Source organism: Lepidochelys kempii, chromosome 10 (assembly GCF_965140265.1).
Source record: "Lepidochelys kempii isolate rLepKem1 chromosome 10, rLepKem1.hap2, whole genome shotgun sequence".
NCBI lineage: Eukaryota > Metazoa > Chordata > Testudines > Cheloniidae > Lepidochelys > Lepidochelys kempii.
This window is the reverse complement of record NC_133265.1, coordinates 721,279-734,062: the sequence shown is the minus strand read 5'-3', so window position 1 is coordinate 734,062 and position 12,784 is coordinate 721,279. Positions and strand designations below refer to the sequence as shown.

The window sequence follows — 12,784 nt, the reverse complement described above, 5'->3', positions numbered from 1 at the left end:
AAGCTAGAGAGTACTGAAAACAGATCAATTTTGTATTGGATTTTACAAACGGATAGGGAGCCAGTCAAGGTAGAACAGGAGGGGGAGTGATTGATAACTATGGAGAGGCTGGCTTACAGGCAATCAAAGAGAACAAAATGAAGAGATGCTTCCAGAGTTGTCAGGGCATGGCATTTTTAGGAAAAAATTTGTGACTAAGTGAGCTTGTTGACAACAAGGAGAATAAGTACATCCTATGAGGGGTCTCTTCCTGGGTTCATTCCTGGTATCACCTGATGGCTCCCCCACAACTTACAAATAAAGCTATTGTTCAACTGTTAAAAAGAAGGGGACTGGCATTTAAACAGAGGCATCTGACTAATGATTTGGGATCCCCTTTATCAACCCTGGAGTGCCCCTACCTGACACAAGGTATTTCAGAGTAGCAGCTGTGTTAGTCTGTATTCGCAAAAAGAAAAGGAGTACTTATGGCACCTTAGAGACTAACAAATCTATTTGAGCAGGTCATGAAAGCTTATGCTCAAATAAATTTGTTAGTCTCTAAGGTGCCACAAGTACTCCTGTTCTTTTCGCAAGGTATCTATTTATCTATCTTAGGGTTTTGTACTGATACTGTTCACCATAGTGTCTGAGCAACTCCCATATTAATTAGATTAGCATAGTAAGGTCCATAGTAGACATTGCTACATGCGACAGTCTGCAATCCAAAAATATATAAGCCTTTCAGCACTCATCTGTAGTTTTTATAAATATATTAACCCATTTTCAAAACAAAAAAGAGGTTCAAATTGCAAAATAGCCATCTTCTTCATATCATCATTCTACCCCACCACTATCATTCACATGTAATCAGGTCACCACCTAACCTTCTCTTTGTTAAACGAAATAGATTGAGTTCCTCGAGTCAATCACTATAAGTCAGGTTTTCAAATCCTTTAATTATTCTTGTGGCTGTTCCTTGAACCCTTCTAATTTACCAACATCCTTCTTGAACTGTGGACACCACAACTGGACACAGTATTCCTGGTTGCACCAGTTCCAAATACAGAAGTAATATAATCTGCTTCTACTCAAGATTCTCCTCTTTATGCATGCTGGGATCACATTAGCACTCTTTGACACAGCATTGCACTGGGGACCTCATGTTCAGCTGATTATCCACCATGATCCCCAGTCTTTTTCAAGTCACTGCTTCCCAGGATAGAGTCCCCCCATCCTGTAAATATGGCCTACATTATTTGTCATTAGTGGGTTATACTTTGCATATGGATGTAGATGTAGTTTATGAGTAGATAAGGCTTCCCTACTGGTTCCTTTATTTCTCTCTCCAGATGTTCTGTTTCTTTTTGCTTTACTCAAATGGGCCAGTTCCGTGCACGTTGAATTTTAAGAGAATATAATCAAAGATTCTGGAGGTAACAGAATTCATCATGAAAATCTAGTCTGAAAGGTAATCATAAAATTAATCAAGAAGACATCTGGTAAATGCCTTATTAGCTGGTAAGGCTGAAGGAAGAAAATAGATAAGAGGCATTAAAGGAAAAACAAGACCTGCATCTCTGAAATGCTACAAGGAGTCAAAGTCCTCTACCACCATCGCGTTCTTTTATCTTGTGTCTGAAAGCCCTAATGAGGATCCAGGATGGCAAGCTGTTCAGTAGACAAATACTGTATATTGTGCCACTTTCAACCTCCTGTGTGTGTGTGTGTCTCTCTCTCACTCAAGAAACATCACAAAATGATTCTCCGTTTTGTCAGAAAGTTTCCTCAGCATGTTCAGATTAAGTGACAAATGAATAAGAGGAAGGACCTGACTCAGAACAAATGGTATCAGAAGATACAGCTGTCTCAAAGAAAATGAAAATGTGGCAGATGAATCCTAATACTGTGCTCTGCCCAGCAACTAGCGTGTCTATCCCTGTATTCTTACATTATGAGCAGTAATTATGGATGGATTTCTTCAGCATGTAAGGTTGAGTCTACGCTACAGACTGGATCATTTTTAAAATCAGTTGTCGTATCCAGCTCTATCCCAAACTCCACACCCAATACTAGTTGAACAGCGATGACCCTCTGTTTTGTGCAGCACCAAGTTATGTTCATGTCAAATGTGGAAAGTGTTGACATTCGTATCAGTTTCCATACTATAAATGCAGCCAAAAGGGATTCTTTTAATCTTTTTCACACATCTCGTTTCAGCTACTGGTGTGGCAAATAGTCAGTGTGCTAAAATTAAGGTGAACTGTGATCTAGGGCTAGATTGTCAGGCTCAACAGGTGGTGATCAATGGCTCCGTGTCTAGTTGGCAGCCCGTATCAAGTGGAGTGCCCCAAGGGTCGGTCCTGGGGCCGGTTTTGTTCAATATCTTCATAAATGATCTGGAGAATGGCGTGGATTGCACCCTCAGCAAGTTTGCAGATGACACTAAACTGGAAGAAGAGGTGGATACGCTGGAAGGTAGGGATAGCATACAGAGGGACCTAGACAAATTAGAGGATTGGGCCAAAAGAAATCTGATGAGGTTCAACGAGGACAAGTGCAAAGTCCTGCACTTAGGGCAGAAGAATCCAATGCACCGCTACAGACTAGGGACCGAATGGCTAGGCAACAGTTCTGCGGAAAAGGACTTAGGGGTTACAGTTGACGAGAAGCTAGATATGAGTTAACAGTGTGCCCTTGTTGCCAAGACCAATGGCATTTTGGGATGTATAAGTAGGGGCATAGCCAGCAGATCAAGGAACGTGATCATTCCCCTCTATTAGACATTGGTGAGGCCTCATCTGGAGTACTGTGTCCAGTTTTGGGCCCCACACTACAAGAAGGATGTGGAAAAATTGGAAAACATCCAGCAGAGGGCAACAAAAATAATTAGGGGACTGGAACCCATAACTTATGAGGAGAGGCTGAGGGAACTGGGATTGTTTAGTCTGCAGAAGAGAAGAATGGGGGAGATTTGATAGCTGCTTTCAACTACCTGAAAGGGGGTTCCAAAGAGGATGGCTCTAGACTGTTCTCAGTGGTAGCAGATGACAGAACAAGGAGTAATGGTCTCAAGTTGCAGTGGGGGAGGTTTAGGTTGGATATTAGGAAAAGCTTTTTCACTAGGAGGGTGGTGAAACACTGGAATGCGTTACCTAGGGAGGTGGTGGAATCTCCTTCCTTAGAAGTTTTTAAGGTCAGGCTTGACAAAGCCCTGGCTGGGATGATTTAATTGGGGATTGGTCCTGCTTTGAGCAGGGGGTTGGACTAGACGACCTCCTTAGGTCCCTTCCAACCCTGATATTCTATGATTTTGGTTAGAAATATAGTTCAATGTTCTTTTACTATACCCGCAATACATACTACTATGTCACAAGAGTAAGTCAGTCCTATATATATTTCCCATCACACATGGATTTAATGAGATTAACCTTGGAAAATTTTAAGTTCTGCTCTTTAATATGTGCTGTAATTTATGACCCTATTACTTAAAATACAAAGCGCCTGCTTCTTATGCAATGTGCTATTTTTGAGCTATGCCACATTTTAGAGACATGCTATTTTCAGCACGTGTTCCTCCTTTCGTGGTCCATCTCCAGCTTTTTATATGGCAGGATGAGATCCAGCCATTGGTAATTAAAGACCAAAGGATTCAAGCCTGTTATATATATATTTTTTTCGGCTTCAGCTTTTCAATGAGAAGAGCAAAGAGCCTATTGTTGCTAAATCATAGTTTTGGGTTCAGTGCCCTTCCACAAAGCCTAAAAACTCCTTATGCTTTGTTTGTTCAGACTAATGACCAATTTTGCAGCTTTCAGAAATTGGATGCACACTCCAGTAATGTGACTAAAAACAAACAATTCTGGGCAAAACCTATCATTAAAACTTCATTTTATCTAAAAAAAATGAAAATAATCCTTAGTTAGTATTTTAATCCATTTTAACTGTTAAATATTACCAACCTGAACAAGTTGTTTTTCACGCAAAATGGAACCTTTCAAATATAATTTGTAATGGACTATGTAACACTTCTAATAGGCAGAGCAAAAATTCTGCTCCTAAACATTTCTATCTAGCTTTCTCTGTAGCTGTAGAGTAGGAATCAATATGCCTCTACATGATTGGTATAAACTGTTGCACTCAAAAGAGCTTTTACCCTTCAAAAAGGGTCCTGGTTCTCACATATTCCACCATCAAGTAATACAAGCTGCAAATCCAAGATCCATACTGACGAATAACACCATATATGTATTGTTTTGAATACAACAGATTTAGTTGTGTTCCACTGTGTTGCAGTTAACTGTAAATGCCCTTGTACTGCTAACAGGTTAATACACTACAGATCTCAATACTTCATTAGGAAATAGTATCAGAGATGTACAAGACAAACCCAATAATTAACCAAATCCAGTAACACGCCCTACTCCTCCATCAGTGTTCTTGGAAGGGAAAGACTTGTACCAATGGCCAAACCCAGGTGCAACGCAGGCAAGTGCTCTGCAAGCTTCTACTATCAAAGTCCAGTGACCTGACTCAGACCACTATCATATTATAATCCTAAACCCAATACAGTTCAGTTCTGATTGCAACAGCCATACGGCTTTGTCATTGTCTTTCAACTATGACCTGTAGCACCCCATTCTGTTCCAGTCCTGGGACTCTGACACAGCTTTGCTAATGAGTCTGATCCTGGACAATAAAACTAAGTATGAGATAAAATAAGCTAAGGCCTGAATGGGGATACTTACTGGATAGCAACAGAAGTGAAACAGAGAAGCTAATACCAAAAATCTGAAAAGAAACCAAATAAGGAGACAGGAACACATCCTTGATAAAAACAGTTTAATAAACTCTTTAAAATGACAGTAATATACAGAATATTTTAAAACAGAATGAGAAAATGAGTTTTGAAAATTAGGAAGTCTTTGTAAAAACACATATTGATAAATAGCAGGTAAGGGGGGATACTTGTAAATTTACAATGTAAAGTTAGCAAATTCAGATTACATGTTTTATAAACTGTTAAAGGAATGAACATAAACATTATTTTGCCAATAATTTTTTAATAAATCATGAAGTGGAGAGGAATACAACAAACTCAGTACCAGTCTTCAAAATAAGAAGGAAAAGAGATCCCTCAATTACCCTCCTGTAAGTCCTTAGTGAAATAATAGAAGATACATTTTCATTAAAAAAAATTAAACATCTGAAAGGTAACAGTTATGAGACAAACAGTACTGGGGGATTATAAAATATAAATCTTGCCAGACAAATGTGATTGCTCTTTTCTGACAGAATTGCAAAAATTAATGGTTGAAGGGATCACAGTAGATGTAATATATTTGGATTTTAGTAAAGCATTTGAGACTGTGCCTCGTAAAATCTTAATAGAAAAATAATTGGAATCAGTTTGGATATTTCAGTCATGAAGACTGAAAACTGACAGACCAACTATAAACACAGGGAAGTAATAAATGGTTATGGATGAAGTATGGAGCAGATATCTAGTGATTCTACCACGACGAGTGCTAGGTCTCATTTTGTTTAACATTTTCACTGATTATCTGGAAGGGGGAGAAATCAGCACATTACTAAAAGTCTCCGATATACTGGGAGAGCTGCAGATACAATACAGGCAGACAAAGGAACGCTACTACTTTCCTCATGGCCACATCATAAGCAAAATCATGGCTGTAGCCTATTAACCTATTCTGAGTGACGAACGGTTTTTCAAACCAAAATGCTTTTTACCAAATCCAGATCCCAGCACAATTTGTGGCAAAGAGCTCTCTTTATATTTTGCACAAACGACTGTCCAGATCAGAGGTGGTCTTGTCTTCTCCAATCAATCCTACATCAAAGGGACATAAAGGAGATTGAGAAAAAGATGGATTTTTCTTTTTTTGCAAACCCAATGACTTTTTTTTTGTTTGTTTGAATTTCTATGTTGCTCTTAAGTATTTACATGGACATAATATGCATGTCAGTTTTTTTAATTCTACAGCATTATGTTCAAATTTCAATCTGTAAATGGGTATTTTAACAGCTAAAAGGGAAGTGATGACGCATCAAGGTTCTACTTGTGCCTTTTAGGAAACATTACCATATGGAATAACCCAGAAAGGGGATGGAAATAAGTGGTTATTAGTGCCTGGACAGAAGGGCATGGCTAATGAAATTTTGGCGAGACTTGATTGGTTACAGACTGATGCCATTATTATTATTTATATTGCTCTAGAATCTAGAGGCCTGCAGTCCCTGGAAATTAGGCCTGATATAAATGACAAACTGAAACCACATAAGGATAAATATGTGAAACAATTCAGAGAAGGTATGGAACCTCTCTCTCACTTAACCAAGATAACTAATCCTCCATAGATGTCATAGACTGAGCCCAGAACACAAAGAGGCCAAAACATGCCTGATGGAAGCAATCCCAAGGTGCTTCCTACTCTTCTAACATTTAAAATTGTCAGAATTCTACCCCAAACCTGTTTAGGATGTTGTGTCACACACAGTTTGTTACACGGAGAAGATAAAATGGTAGTGAGGAAAGGCCCTCACGCTGTCATTTAGAACGTCCTCTCTTGCTGAGGCAGGATTAAGTATGCACAGAACATTTCTAACAAATGTTTGTCTAACCTGAACTTAAAATCTCCAAGACAGTAACCTGTTCCAGTGCTTAGCTCTCCCTATAGTTAGAACCCTAAACTTGTTAGTCTTTAAGGTGCCACAAGTACTCCTTTTCTTTTTATGGATACAGACTAACATGGCTGCTACTCTGAAACCTTTCCTTACATCGAAACTAAATCTCACTTGCTGCCAATTAAGCCAACTACTTCTTGTCCCACCCTTGGAGCACAGGGAGAACTGATCACCACCCTCATTCTAACAACCCTTAGGTATTTGAAGACTGTTATAATGCCCCCTCCGCCTTCTCTAAACATGCTGAATTCTTTTAATCTTTCCTGATAGAGGATGTTTTCTACCCATCTTATTTTTGTTGCTCTCCTTTGGACTTTCTCCAGCCTGTCCACATCTCTATTAAAGGGTAGCACCCAACCCGGACAGGCTGGCCCAGCGGAGGCCTTGGCAGGCATCTGGAGTGGAATAATTAGCAGGAGCAGCCTGCGTAGGGTGCAGGAGTAATGCTCCCATCCCCGCAGGGCATCACAGGCCCAGCTCACCATCCACGGGCGGCCACCCCGAGCCCCAGCTCCCCTCCGCAATCCTACAGACCCCCCCTTGGCTCCCCTCTGCAATCCAACAGCCAAACCCCCCTCCGCAGCCCGGCTCCCCCTCCGCAATCCTACAGCCCCCCGCAGCCCCGGCTCGCTTCCCCCCCCATGCAATCCTACAGCCCCCCCTCTCCGCAACCCCGGCCCCCCCTCCGCAGCCCCAGCTCCCCCTCCGCAATCCTACAGCCCCCCGCAGCCCCGGCTCACTCCCCCCCCCGCAATCCTACAGCCCCCCGCAGCCCCGGCTCGCTCACCCGCCCCGCAATCCTACAGCCCCCCCCTCCGCAGCCCCGGTCCCCCCCCCCGCAATCCTACAGCCCCCCGCAGCCCCGGCTCGCTCCCCCCCCCGCAATCCTACAGCCCCCCCTCTCCGCAACCCCGGCCCCCCCTCCGCAGCCCCGGTCCCCCCCCCCGCAATCCTACAGCCCCCCGCAGCCCCGGCTCGCTTCCCCCCCGCAATCCTACAGCCCCCCCTCTCCGCAACCCCGGCTCCCCCCCCGCAATCCTACAGCCCCCCGCAGCCCCGGCTCACTCCCCCCCCCGCAATCCTACAGCCCCCCGCAGCCCCGGCTCACTCCCCCCCCCGCAATCCTACAGCCCCCCGCAGCCCCGGCTCGCTCCCCCGCCCCGCAATCCTACAGCCCCCCGCCGCCCCAGCTCGCTCCCCCCCTGCAATCCTACAGCCCCCCCTCTCCGCAACCCCGGCCCCCCCTCCGCAGCCCCAGCTCCCCCTCCGCAATCCTACAGCCCCCCGCAGCCCCGGCTCGCTCCCCCCCCCGCAATCCTACAGCCCCCCCCATCCGCAGCCCCGGTCCCCCCCCACAATCCTACAGCCCCCCGCAGCCCCGGTCCCCCCCCCGCAATCCTACAGCCCCCCGCTGCCCCGGCTCCCCCCCCGCAATCCTACAGCCCCCCCTCCGCAGCCCCGGTCCCCCCCCCCCGCAATCCTACAGCCCCCCGCTGCCCCGGCTCCCCCCCCGCAATCCTACAGCCCCCCGCCGCCCCGGCTCGCTCCCCCCCCGCGGCCCCGGCTCCCTAGGGGCGCTTCCTTACCCCCCCCCGGGTCTTTCTGACGCGCCGCCGCCCTGCTCGGAGAACGCGTCTCCCGCGCGCCGCGAACACTGAGCACCGCCCCCCCGCGCCCCCCCAGCCGGGCCCCCCCGCGCCCCCCCAGCCGGGCCCCCCGTCGGGACAGCCAGGCAGGGCTGGGGCGGGCTCACACCCACCGGCGCGCGCCAGGGGCGGGGACCTGCCCGGCTCGGTCCGACGCGGGCCGGGATCGCCCGCCCGGCCCCGGCCCCGGCCCCGACCCCGACCCCGACCCCGACCCCGACTCGGGCCGCGCAGAGCCTGAGGCGAGCGGCCGGCCCCGCCCTCTGAGCGGCGCCGCCGCGCGCGCCCCCCCCCCGCCGGGCCCGCGCGCGGTCGGGGGGGCGGGAGGACGGCAGGAGGCGGAGCCATGGTCGGGCCGCGCTCTCAGCTCGGGTGGGGGCGGGGCTGCGCAGGCCCAGTAGATGCGGAACTCGAAGCCGGGGGGCGCGCGGGGCGCTGGCTGCAGGGCTCCGGCAGGCGGCGCTGCGGAGAGGTGCGAGGCGGTTCCCCCCGCCCGGGCTGCGCGGGGGAGGGGCGCTCTGGGGGCGGGGGGTGCCTGGGGCGGGGGGTGCCTGGGGCGAGGAGGGGCGCTGTAGGGGCGAGTGGTGCCTGGGGCGAGGAGGGGCGCTCTGGGGGCGAGGGGTGCATGGGGGAGGGGCACATGGGGCGAGGAGGGGCGCTCTCAGGGCAAGGGGTGCATGGAGGAGGGGCGCTGTAGGGGCGAGTGGTGCCTGGGGCGAGGAGGGGCGCTCTCGGGGCGAGGGGTGCATGAGGGAGGGGCGCGCGAGGGGTGTATGGGGGAGGGGCGCTCATGGGGGGAGGGGTATATGGGGCGAGGAGGGGCGCTCTCAGGGCGAGGGGTGTATGGGGGAGGGGCGCTGTGAGGGCGAGGGGCGCTCTGGGGGCGAGGGGCGCATGGGGCGAGGAGGGGCGCTCTCGGGGCGAGGGTATGCATGGGGGAGGGGCGCTCTCGGGGCGAGTGGTGCCTGGGGCGAGGAGGGGCGCTGTAGGGGCGAGGGGTACCTGGGGCGAGGAGGGGCGCTCTGGGGACGAGGGTATGCATGGGGGAGGGGCGCTCTCGGGGCGAGTGGTGCCTGGGGCGAGGAGGGGTGCTCTCGGGGCGAGGGGTGCATGAGGGAGGGGCGCGCGAGGGGTGTATGGGGGAGGGGCGCTCATGGGGGGAGGGGTATATGGGGCGAGGAGGGGCGCTCTCAGGGCAAGGGGTGCATGGAGGAGGGGCGCTGTGAGGGCGAGGGGTGTATGGGGGAGGGGCGCTCTGGGGGCGAGGAGGGGCGCTGTAGGGGCGAGTGGTGCCTGGGGCGAGGAGGGGCGCTCTGGGGGCGAGGGGTGCATGGGGGAGGGGCACATGGGGCGAGGAGGGGTGCTCTCGGGGCGAGGGGTGCATGAGGGAGGGGCGCGCGAGGGGTGTATGGGGGAGGGGTGCTCATGGGGGGAGGGGTATATGGGGCGAGGAGGGGCGCTCTCAGGGCGAGGGGTGTATGGGGGAGGGGCGCTGTGAGGGCGAGGGGCGCTCTGGGGGCGAGGGGCGCATGGGGCGAGGAGGGGCGCTCTCGGGGCGAGGGTATGCATGGGGGAGGGGCGCTCTCGGGGCGAGTGGTGCCTGGGGCGAGGAGGGGTGCTCTCGGGGCGAGGGGTGCATGAGGGAGGGGCGCGCGAGGGGTGTATGGGGGAGGGGCGCTCATGGGGGGAGGGGTATATGGGGCGAGGAGGGGCGCTCTCAGGGCAAGGGGTGCATGGAGGAGGGGCGCTGTGAGGGCGAGGGGTGTATGGGGGAGGGGCGCTCTGGGGGCGAGGAGGGGCACTCTGGGGGCAAGGGGTGCCTGGGGCGAGGAGGGGCGATCTAGGGGCGAGGGGTGCATGGGGGAGGGGCGCTCTCGGGGCGAGTGGTGCCTGGGGCGAGGAGGGGCACTCTCGGGGCGAGGGGTGCATGAGGGAGGGGCGCTGTAGGGGCGAGGGGTACCTGGGGCGAGGAGGGGCTCTCTCGGGGCGAGGGGTGCCTGGGGCGAGGAGGGGCACTCTAGGGGAGAGGGGTGCCTGGGGCGAGGAGGGGCGCTGTAGGGGCGAGGGGTGCCTGGGGCGAGGAGGGGCGCTGTAGGGGCGAGGGGTACCTGGGGCGAGGAGGGGCGCTCTGGGGACGAGGGTATGCATGGGGGAGGGGCGCTCTCGGGGCGAGTGGTGCCTGGGGCGAGGAGGGGTGCTCTCGGGGCGAGGGGTGCATGAGGGAGGGGCGCGCGAGGGGTGTATGGGGGAGGGGCGCTCATGGGGGGAGGGGTATATGGGGCGAGGAGGGGCGCTCTCAGGGCAAGGGGTGCATGGAGGAGGGGCGCTGTGAGGGCGAGGGGTGTATGGGGGAGGGGCGCTCTGGGGGCGAGGAGGGGCGCTCTCGGGGCGAGGGGTGCATGGGGCGAGGAGGGGTGCTCTGGGGGCCAGGGGTGCATGGGGGAGGGGCGCATGGGGCGAGGAGGGGCGCTCTGGGGGTAAGGGGCGCTCTGGGGGTAAGGGGCGCTCTGGGGGCGAGGGGTGCCTGGGGTGAGGAGGGGCACTCTGGGGGCAAGGGGTGCCTGGGGCGAGGAGGGGCACTCTCGGGGCGAGGGGTGCATGAGGGAGGGGCGCTGTAGGGGAGAGGGGTGCCTGGGGCGAGGAGGGGCGCTCTAGGGGAGAGGGGTGCATGGGGGAGGGGCGCTCTGGGGGCGAGGGGTGCCTGGGGCGAGGAGGGGCGCTCTAGGGGCGAGGGTATGCATGGGGGAGGGGCGCTCTCGGGGCGAGTGGTGCCTGGGGCGAGGAGGGGTGCTCTCGGGGCGAGGGGTGCATGAGGGAGGGGCGCGCGAGGGGTGTATGGGGGAGGGGCGCTCATGGGGGGAGGGGTATATGGGGCGAGGAGGGGCGCTCTCAGGGCAAGGGGTGCATGGAGGAGGGGCGCTGTGAGGGCGAGGGGCGCTCTGGGGGCGAGGGGCGCATGGGGCGAGGAGGGGCGCTCTCGGGGCGAGGGGTGCATGGGGCTAGGAGGGGCGCTCTGGGGGCGAGGGGTGCATGGGGGAGGGGCACATGGGGCGAGGAGGGGTGCTCTCGGGGCGAGGGGTGCATGAGGGAGGGGCGCGCGAGGGGTTATGGGGGAGGGGCGCTCATGGGGGGAGGGGTATATGGGGCGAGGAGGGGCGCTCTCAGGGCAAGGGGTGCATGGAGGAGGGGCGCTGTGAGGGCGAGGGGCGCATGGGGCGAGGAGGGGCGCTCTGGGGGCGAGGGGCGCATGGGGCGAGGAGGGGCGCTCTCAGGGCGAGGGGTGCATGGGGCGAGGAGGGGCGCTCTCAGGGCGAGGGGTGCATGGGGCGAGGAGGGGCGCTCTCAGGGCGAGGGGTGCATGGGGCGAGGAGGGGCGCTCTGGGGGCGAGGGGTGCATGGGGGAGGGGCGCATGGGGCGAGGAGGGGCGCTCTCGGGGCGAGGGGTGCATGGGGCGAGGAGGGGCGCTCTGGGGGCGAGGGGTGCATGAGGGAGGGGCGCTGTGGGGGCGAGGGGTGCCTGGGGCGAGGAGGGGCACTCTCGGAGCGAGGGGTGCATGAGGGAGGGGCGCTCTAGGGGCGAGGGGTGCCTGGGGCGAGGAGGGGCACTCTCGGAGCGAGGGGTGCATGAGGGAGGGGCGCTGTGGGGGCGAGGGGTGCCTGGGGCGAGGAGGGGCACTCTCGGGGCGAGGGGTGCCTGGGGCGAGGAGGGGCGCTCTAGGGGCGAGGGGTGCATGGGGGAGGGGCGCTGTAGGGGCGAGGGGTGCCTGGGGCGAGGAGGGGCACTCTCGGAGCGAGGGGTGCATGAGGGAGGGGCGCTGTGGGGGCGAGGGGTGCCTGGGGCGAGGAGGGGCGCTGTAGGGGCGAGGGGTGCATGGGGGAGGGGCGCTGTAGGGGCGAGGGGTGCCTGGGGCGAGGAGGGGCGCTCTCGGAGCGAGGGGTGCCTGGGGCGAGGAGGGGCGCTCTAGGGGAGAGGGGTGCATGGGGGAGGGGCGCTCTAGGGGCGAGGGGTGCCTGGGGCGAGGAGGGGCGCTCTAGGGGCGAGGGGTGCCTGGGGCGAGGAGGGGCACTCTCGGAGCGAGGGGTGCATGAGGGAGGGTCGCTGTAGGGGCGAGGGGTGCCTGGGGCGAGGAGGGGCACTCTCGGGGCGAGGGGTGCATGAGGGAGGGGCGCTGTAGGGGCGAGGGGTGCCTGGGGCAAGGAGGGGCGCTCTAGGGGAGAGGGAGGCATGAGGGAGGGGCGCTCTCGGGGCGAGGGGTGTATGGGGGAGGGGCGTTCATGGGGGAGGGTTATATGGGGCGAGGAGGGGTGCTCTCAGGGCAAGGGGTGCATGGAGGAGGGGCGCTGTGAGGGCGAGGGGCGCATGGGGCGAGGAGGTGCGCTCTGGGGACGAGGGGTGCCTGGGGCGAGGAGGGGCGCTCTCGGGGCGAGGGGTGCCTGGGGCGAGGAGGGGCGCT

At 55.8% G+C, this 12,784-nt stretch overlaps 1 protein-coding gene and 1 long non-coding RNA gene across 4 annotated transcripts in view; one reads left to right on the top strand and one right to left on the bottom strand.

Moving 5' to 3' along the window:
- The window catches only part of LOC140918033 (uncharacterized), a 139,410-nt gene extending 130,882 nt beyond the window's left edge, over window positions 1-8,528 (bottom strand). The window contains exon 1 of one of the 2 annotated variants that reach the window (XR_012161056.1): window positions 8,444-8,528. This is a non-coding gene — a long non-coding RNA (uncharacterized lncRNA). Of the gene's footprint in view, window positions 1-8,270; window positions 8,326-8,443 lie in introns of those variants that run through there. The other variant, XR_012161057.1, reaches the window with a different exon arrangement.
- Window positions 8,529-8,725: 197 nt separating this feature from the next.
- The window catches only part of KDM8 (lysine demethylase 8), a 30,432-nt gene continuing 26,373 nt past the window's right edge, over window positions 8,726-12,784 (top strand). For both annotated transcript variants that reach the window (XM_073361590.1, XM_073361589.1), the window contains exon 1: window positions 8,726-8,802. The gene's annotated coding sequence lies outside the window, so the exon portion shown is untranslated. The remainder of the gene's footprint in view (window positions 8,803-12,784) is intronic.